The following is a 9,255-nucleotide window of genomic DNA, read 5'->3' on the forward strand; positions in this document are numbered from 1 at the left end:
ATGAGGGATTGGAGCAGAATTAGAGTGTCTAGGTGATAGCAGAGTGAAAAGAGAAGAGGTTAGGACAGAGCTTGGAAGGAACCCAATACTCAATGGCTGGATGGTAGAGGAGGAGCTAGCAGAGAAACCTAGAGGAGAGGCCCAAGAGGCAAAGGGTAGCCTCAAGGGTGTGGGGAGTCATGGAAGCCAGGGAGAGAGAATGTTTTGAGGAGGTGTCAGCAGCATGTGCTGAGAGGTCCAGTAAACTGATGATGGAAACATGCCCATGGGAGTTAGCAAGTCTGTGGATTACTTGAGCAAGAGCTGTTTCGCTGGAAGGTGGGTGTAGAAGGTACAATAAATGTATTGAAAAAGACCTGGGAAAGTAGCAAATGAGCTGAAGTGTGAGCACCTCTTCCTAGACATTTGGCTGGGTGGGGGATAGAGGGAGGAGAAGGTAACAATTGATGGGTCCGGGGAGAAACTTAGCCTCCAGGCACCATCCTCTATCACATTGATCCAGTTGGTGTTGCAGAGAGCACAGTCAGACCAAGCTTTGAACTGAATGGGCTGCTGTGGAGCACCATCTGCTGGCCAATTGAGGAAATGCATGTGAGGAAATTAAAAGTAAATAAGAGAGACTTTTTCTGGCCTTCAAAGCCTCCCTTCCCAAGTCCCTTGGAAGTGGGTCTTCAACCCATTACTAACTCCATGGCCTGGATCTGAGCAACTAAACAGGGATCATCCTAAAGAACTTGAACAGGTTGAACCAAGAATCAGAGAATGTCAGTAACACACAGACTCCTGCCCCTAAATCCCTCTGCAAGGGAGAGAAATTGAGCATGACAGTAAACTCACTGTCATAATGAGATGCCTAGTCATCAGCAAAAAAATTACAAGCCATACTAAGGAAATGGAAGATATGGCCCAAGCAAAGAACTATATCAAAGCCCCAGCTGAGACACAAAATTTGAGACAACTAATCAATGAGATTCATACAAATCTCCTAAATCAAATCAACAAGTTGAAAGACAATATGGCTAAAGAGATAAAGGACATTAAGAAGACAGTGGGCAAGCACAAAGAAGAATTTGAAAACCTGAATAGAAAAATAACTGAACTTAAGGGCATGAAAGACACAATAAGTGAGAGATCAAAAGCATGTTAGAGGGAAGCAGATATGGCTGAAGCAATTGGGCTCCTGTCCACTATATAGGAGGTCCTGGGTCCAATTCCCGGGGCCTCCTGGTGAAGACAAGCTGGCCCATGTGGGGAGCTGGCCCAAGCGGCGAGTGACCCAAGCAGAGTGCTGGCCCTTGCAAGAGTGCTGGTCCATGTAGGAGTACTGGACCACATGGAGAGCTGGCACAGCAAGATGACTCAACAAAAAGAGAAACAGAGAAGAGACAGTAAGAGATGCAGCAGACCAGGGAGCTGAGGTGACATGAGAGATTGAGTACCTCACTCCCATTCCAAAAGGTCCCAGGATAGGTTCCTGGTGCTGCCCAAAGAGAATACAAGCAGACACAGAAGAACACACAGTGAATGGACACAGAGAGCAGACAGGGAGCACAAAATAATGGGGGGGGGGAGAGGATAATAAATCCTTTGCGCATTAAATGGAAGTGGATGTGGCTCAACCAGTTGGGTGCCTGCTTACCACATGGGAGGTCCCAGGCTTGGATTCCGGTGCCTACGAAAAGAAGATGGGGAAACGGACTTTGGCCCAGTGGTTAGGGCGTCCGTCTACCACATGGGAGGCCCGTGGTTCAAGCCCTGGGCCTCCTTGACCCGCATGGAGCTGGCCCATGCGCAGTGCTGATGCGCGCAAGGAGTGCCCTGCCACACAGGGGTGTCCCCCGCATAGGGGAGCCCCACGTGCAAGGAGTGCACCCATAAGGAGAGCCGCCCAGCGCGAAGGAAGGAGCAGCCTGCCGAGGAATGGCGCCGCCCACACTTCCCGTGCCGCTGACGACAACAGAAGCGGACAAAGAAACAAGATGCAGCAAAAAGACACAGGAAACAGACAACCGGGGGAGGGGAGGGGAATTAAATAAATAAAAATAAATATTTAAAAAAAAAGAAAAGAAGATGACCCAGTGCCACCCATGCTGCATTGAGTTAGACACTGCCCCTGCCACAAGGAGCAGATGCACAAACCAGCACATGCCCGCAGCCCACAGGGAGTGGATATGCCTCAGGCGGTTGGGCACTCACCTCTCATGTGGGAGGTTAGTTTAGTTTTCATATAAGGGAAGAAAATAATGATTACTGTAACCTGGCAGCCTATTGCCTCAGTCTCCCACTCCCGGGTTAAACAGCAACAAAGGAAACCAGTTTAAGCCAGTCCTATAGGCAGTAAAAAAAAAAGATGCCCAAGAAAGAGCTAAGCCAATACCAATTCAGCACTACATTCCATTCCTTATTTGGCAAAGGGGAGCAGGTAAAAACAAAAATGGTTGGAATGTGATGAGGGAAGCGGTTAATCACAAACTTTTGCGTGGGAAAGTTAGATCTTCTCGGATATGCTGTAACTTCTGAAGTATCCAATCTATGGAGAAACAGAGGAAGGGCTTGCAGGCTAGGCTTAGGGGTATAAATTGTGTCATTTTTCTTTGTTCGAGGCACTAGCCATGTTTTCTGGTTGTGTGCCCCTTCTTGCAAGACTGAGAATAAATTCTTTTCTTCTCCACAGTTGGGTGAGCCTTATTTTCTTCCAGAAGAAGATTTCTTTCTAAGAAGGGGAACAAATGTGGCTCAAGCATTTGGGTGCCTGCCTTCTATATGTGAGGTCCTGGTTTCAGTTTCTGGCGCCTCCTAAAGAAGAAACCAACAGGAACAGCAACAATCCCCCAAGTGCAATACAAAGACCAATAAAGATGCAGGGTGCCTAAGAGGTACTCCTGAGAGCCTCCATGTTGCTTAAATGTGGCCACTCTCTAAGCCAAACTCAGCATGTAAATGCATTACCTTCCCCCCAGTGTGGGACATGACTCCTGGGGATGAGACTCCCTGGCGCCAAGTGATTACTACCAAGCACCAGCTGATGATGTAACTAGAAAAGGACCTTGAATAAAAGGGTCAAGTCAGACCAGCAGAATATCTTTGCCTACATGTAATATTGGGTGTTAAAAACTGCTTTTGACTTTGGATAAAAGGGGGAAATGGAAAGGACAAATGACTTTATATGGCTATGAGTCTCCAAAAAAGAGTCCGGAGGTCCTCAGAGGAGTAATGCTACACACACCTCAGCAGGGTACTAGAGACATCCAAAGTAGATAGAAACCCAGGTACTGGTTCTCCTGAGGGCCTCAGAGACCCACAGGTTCTATGGTCATGGCAGATGGCTCTGGAGTTTAGGGCCATGTCAGTTGGCCCTACTTTGGAGTTTGTGTTCCTGAGTGTGATGGAGTTGGACTCAGATATGACCTTTCTACACATGCCTCTTCTGTTACTTTTACCAGACCTGTGGTTGGTTTTTGGGTTGGTGTATACTCAGGAGACCTGAATCTGTGGACTGTCCATGTGACAGCCAGGCCCTGAGCTTCTCCTCCTACCCTCTGGTTTATTGGACTTACCCTGTCCAGCTAACAGGGAGGTGAAGAAGGTCAACCACCACACCAGGGAGTCAAGAGTGCCTACAACTGCAAGCAGGAGAACTGCATCCATCATCCATGTGGAATCTAAGCCCCCTCTTGATGTAGAGGGGGACTGGATATAACCATCCCAGGGTCCACAGGATGGAGGAATAGAGTATGGATTAGAGTGGACTTACTGATATTCTACTATGGAACTACTGTGATTAGTAATGGAAGTAAATGTAGCATTGATGTGGAGAAAGTGGCCATGGTAACTGCCGAGGGTAGGGAGAGGGAAGAAGAGATATGATGCGGGGGCATTTTCAGGATTTAGAGTTGTCCTGGGTGGTGCTGCAGGAACAGATGCTGGACACTGTGTGTCCTGCCATGGCCCACTGGGTGGACTGGGGGAGAGTGTAGACTACAATGTAGACCACTGTGCATGTGGTGCAACAGTGCTCCAAAATGTATTCACCAGGTGCAGTGAATGTGCCATGATGATGGAAGATGTTGTTGAGGTGGGACAAATGGGGTAGAGGGGTGGGGGATATATGGGGACCTCATATTTTTTTAATGTAACATTTAAAGCAAAATAAAGAAGAAAGACAGAAGAAAAAAACAGAAAATGAGCAGATAATGAGCAGACAAGGAGAAAACAAACAAACAAACAATGAGCAAGCAGATGAGGGAGTCATTGGGGGTGGGGGGACACATAAGGGGCATACAACAGCAGATTTGAAATGACAGAGGAAAGAATAAGTGATGCAAGAGATAGAAATTGAGAGAGAAAAGAACAGAGAAAGAAAAGAACAAAAAATTGAGCAGGGGCTCAGGGAATTGAATGACAACATGAAGAGCAACAACCTATGTATTACAGGAGTTCCAGAAGAAGAGAAGGTAAAAGGGGCAGAAAGGGTATCTGAGGAAATAATGGCTGAAAATTTTCGCAACTCTCATGAAAGAAATGAACTTATATGTCCAAGAAGCACAGCATACACCAATCAGAAAAAAATCCAGGGAAGCAAATGTGGCTAAACTGACAGAGCATCCACCTACCATATAGGAGGCCCAGGGTTCAAACCCAGGGCCTTGTGGTGAGCTGGCCCATGCACAGTGCTGCCACGTGCAAGGAGTGCAATGCCACATAGGGGTGTCCCCTGCATAGGGGAGCGCCACGCGCAAGGAGTGCACCCCGCAAGGAGAGTTGCCCCATGCAAAAACTGCAGCCCACCCAGGAGGGGCGCAGCAAACATGGAGAGCTGATTCAGCAAGATGACACAACAAAAAAGAGACACAGATTCCTGGTGCTGCCGAGAATGCAAGCAGACACAGAAGAACACACAGTGAATGAACACAAGAGAGCAGACAACGGGGGCGGGGGGGAAGGGAGAGAAAAAAAAAATCCAATAGACCTACTCCAAGACACATACTACTCGAATGTCAAATACCAAAGATAAGGTGAAAATTCTGAGAGCACCAAGGAAGAAGTAAACCATCACATACAACAGACATCCAGTAAGACTTAGTGCGGATTTCTCATCAGAAACCACAGAGGTGAGAAGGCAGTAGTATGATATAATTAGGATACGGAGAGAGAAATAATTTCCAGCCAAGAATTCTTTATTAAGCAAACATGAAGGTGAGTTTAAAATATTCATAAATAGAAACTAAGAGAACTCATAAAAAAGAATCTGGCTTTGCAGGAAGTATTAAAGGGAGTCTTACAGGGAAGTGGATGTGGCTCAAGCAATTGGGCTCCCATCTACCATATAGGAGGTCCAGGGTTTGATATCCAGGGCTTCCTGGTGAAAGGCAAGCTGGCCTGTTTGGCAAGCTGGCCCATGCAGAATGCTGGCCCATGCAGAATGCTTCCCCATGCAGAAGTGCTGCACCATGCAGGAGTGCTGGCCCATGTGGAGAGCTGACACAACAAGATGATGCAAGAAAAAGAGACACAGAGGAGAGACAATAAGAGATGCAGCAGCCCAGGGAGCTGAGGTGGCACAAGAGAATGGTCACCTCTCTCCTACTCCAGAAGGTCCCAGGATTGGTGTCCAGAGTCACCTAATGAGAATACAAGCAGAGACAGAAGAACACACAGCAAATGGATGTAGAGAGCAGACAAAGGAGGGAGGGGGTAGAAAGAAAGAAATCTAAAAAAAAAAAAAAGGAAGTCATACAGCCTGAAAGAAAAAGACAAGAGAGAAAGGTGTGGAGGAGAATATAGAAGAGAAGACTTGTCAGAAAGGATAATCAAAAGGATAAAATGACAGACAAAAATAAGATACGACATATGAAAGCCAAAGAGTAAAACGGTGTAAGTAAATAATATATTTACAATAATATCATTGATTGTGAATGGATTAAATGTCCAAATCAAAAGATATAGACTGGGAAGTGGATGTGGCCCAAGGGATTGGGCTCCCATGTACTATATGAGGGGTCCTGGGTTGGGGCCTCCTAGTGAAATTGAGCTGGCCCACACACCTGCATGGAGAGCTGGCTTGCATACTCACACAGGAAACTGGCGCAGCAAGATGATGCAACAAAGGAGGCACAAAGGAGGGACAATGGGAGACACAGTGAACCAGGAAGCTATTGTGTACCTCTCTCCCACATCGAAGGTACTGGGGTCGGTTCCCGGTGCCTCCTAAAGAAAAGATGAGAAGACAGGCAGACATGGAGAGTGCATGGCGAATTGTCAGAGAGCAGACAGTGAGCTCAAAAAGCATAATGGCGGGGGGGGGGGGGGTTATAAATAAATCTTTAAAATATATATATATATATAGACTGACAGAATGGATTTTAAAAAAACATGAGTCTTCTGTATGCTCTATACAAGAGACTCGCCTTAGATCCAGGGATACAAATCAGCTGAAAGTGAAAGGATGGAAAAAGATATTCCATGGAAACAGTAACCAAAAAAAAGAGCAGGAGTGGCTACACTAATAGTAGAATAAGACAGACTTCAAATGCAAAAAAAAAGTTATAACAGATGCAGAAGGCCTTTATATATTTTTAAAAGGGACAATCCACCAGAAAGAAGTAACAGTCATAAATATCTATGTACCTAACCAGGGTGCCCCAAAATACATGAGGCAAACTCTGGTAATACTGAAGGGAGAAATGACATCTCTACAATAATAGTTGAAGACTTCAACACACCACTTAGATCATTAGATAGAACAACTAGACAGACGATCAACAAGGAAACAGAGACCTTAATCTGATAAACAAGTTAGACCTCACAGATATATACAGAATGTTGCATCCAAACTCAGTGGGTTATACATTCTTCTCAAGTGCTCATTTGTATGAACCTCAATTAGTTGTCTCAAATCCCTGTCTCATCTGGGGCTTTGATATAGTCCTTTGCTTGGGCCATATCTTCCATTTTCTTAGTATGGCTTGTAATTTTTTGCTGATGAATAGGCATCTCATTATGACAGTGAGTTTACTGTCATGCTCAATTTCTCTCCCTTGCAGAGGGATTTAGGGGCAGGACTCTGTGTGTTACTGACATTCTCTGATTCTTGGTTCAACCTGTTCAAGTTCTTTAGGATGATCCCTATTTAGTTGCTCAGATCCAGGCCATGGAGCCAGTAATGGGTTGAAGACCCACTTCCAAAGGACTTGGGAAGGGAGGTTTTAAAGGCCAGAGAAAGCCTCTCTTATTTACTTTTAATTTCCTCACATGCATTTCCTTGGTCGGCCTGCAGATGGCGCTCTTAGCAGCCCTCTCAGTTCAAAGCCTGTTCTGACTGTGCTCTCTGCAACACCGAATGGATCAGTGTGACAGAAGATCCTCTCTTTTCCCCAGTAGGAAATAATTCCAATCCCCTCTGTGTCCTCAATAAGCAGTTCTGGTCAGTGGGGAGAGTGATTGAGAGGGTTGGATCTCTTTAATTCCTTGCCGGCTCTCAACAGCAGACCAAATCTGTGGGCCAGAGGCTGAGTCAGTCTTAGGCTGCATTCCTTTCTCTTCCATTTCCAGGATAAATGGATCCCTGAGGCCCCTTTTGTCTGTAGCCACAGGCCAGTGGCCTGAGAATTCAACATTGTGTATAGCATGGGGGAGGGGACTGGCAGCTGTAGCTGTAGCTTTAAATAACCAGTTTTGCCATCAAGATTCTTTTCCTTCCCCCTCTCTTCTGGGTGGTGTCCAGCCTTTCCCTGGTGTCCTAAACCCTAGAACATTTCCCCCCCCAGGCCATTTCTGCCTGTTCTCTAGGTATTTTTCTGGGAAAGGAGAGATTCCCATATCTTTCTAGTCCGCCATCTTCCTGAAAGTCATCAATCACATTTAAAGGTATTGAATCAGTCATCAAAAATCTTCCAACAAAGAAAAGTCCAGGACCAGATGGTTTCACAGGTGAATTCCACCAAGCATTTCAAGAATTGACACCAATCCTGTTTAAACTCTTCAAAAAAACTGAAGAGGAGGGAAAATTACCCAAAACATTTCATGAAGCCCACAACACCCTAATACCAAAGCCAGATAAAGATACTCCAAGAAAAGAAAATTACAGACCAAGCTCTCTAATGAACATATTTGTGAAAATTCTCAACAAAACACTTGCAAATAGAATCCACCAGCATATCAAAATAATTATACACCATGACCAAGTGGATTTATTCCTGGTATGCAAGAGTGGTTCAACACACAAAAATTAATAAGGGAAGCGGATGTTGCTCAACTAATAGAGCATCTATCTACCATATGGAGGGTCCAAGGTTCAGTCCCCAGGGCCTCCTGACCCGTATGGTAAGCTGGCCCACGCACAGTGCTGGCGCGCACAAGGAGTGCCATGCATGCAGGGGCGCCCCCACATAGAGGTGCCCCACGCACAAGGAGTGTGCCCCACAAGGAGAGTCACCCTGCATGAAAAAAGCACAGCCTGCCCAGGAGTGGCACCGCACACATGGAGAGCTGACGCAGCAAGATGACTCAACCAAAAATAGACACAGTTTCCCAATGCCACCAGAAATGCTAGCGGATGCAGAAGAACACATAGAGAATAGACAGAGAACAGACAGCAGGGGGAAAGGGGAGAGAAATAAAAAATAAAATCTAAAAAAAAAATGAACATAATACACCACATTAACAAATTGAAGGGGAAAAACACTTTATCGTGAGCTATATAATCACATTCAACAAAATCCAGCATCCTTGTCTTGATGAAAACACTGCAAAGATAGTTCCTTAACATAATAAAAGGCATATATGAAAAACCCACAGTCAACATCATACTCAATGGGGAAAGGTTGAAAGCTTTCCCTCTAAGATCGGGAACAAGACAAGGATGCTTGTTATTCAACATTGTACAAGAATTCTAGCTAGAGTGATTAGACAAGAAAAAAATAAAAGGCATCCAAATAGGAAAAGAGGAAGTAAAACTCTCACTATTTGCAGATGACATGATCCTATATTTAGAAAATTCTGAAATGTCTATGACAAAGATGCTTGAGTTAATAAATGAGTTCAGCAAAGGGGTAGGATATGAGATCAACATGCAATATTCAGTAATGTTTCTGTACCCTAGTATTGAACAATCTGAGGAGGAAATAAGGGAAAAAATTCCATTTACAATAGCAACTGAAAGACTCAAATACCTAGAGATCAATCTAACCAAAGATGTGCAGGACCTATATTCAGAAAACTATAAAACACTGATAAAAGAAATGAAGGAAGATTTAA

The sequence above is a fragment of the Dasypus novemcinctus genome, chromosome 5 (assembly GCF_030445035.2).
Source record: "Dasypus novemcinctus isolate mDasNov1 chromosome 5, mDasNov1.1.hap2, whole genome shotgun sequence".
In the NCBI taxonomy this organism is placed as follows: Eukaryota; Metazoa; Chordata; class Mammalia; order Cingulata; family Dasypodidae; genus Dasypus; species Dasypus novemcinctus.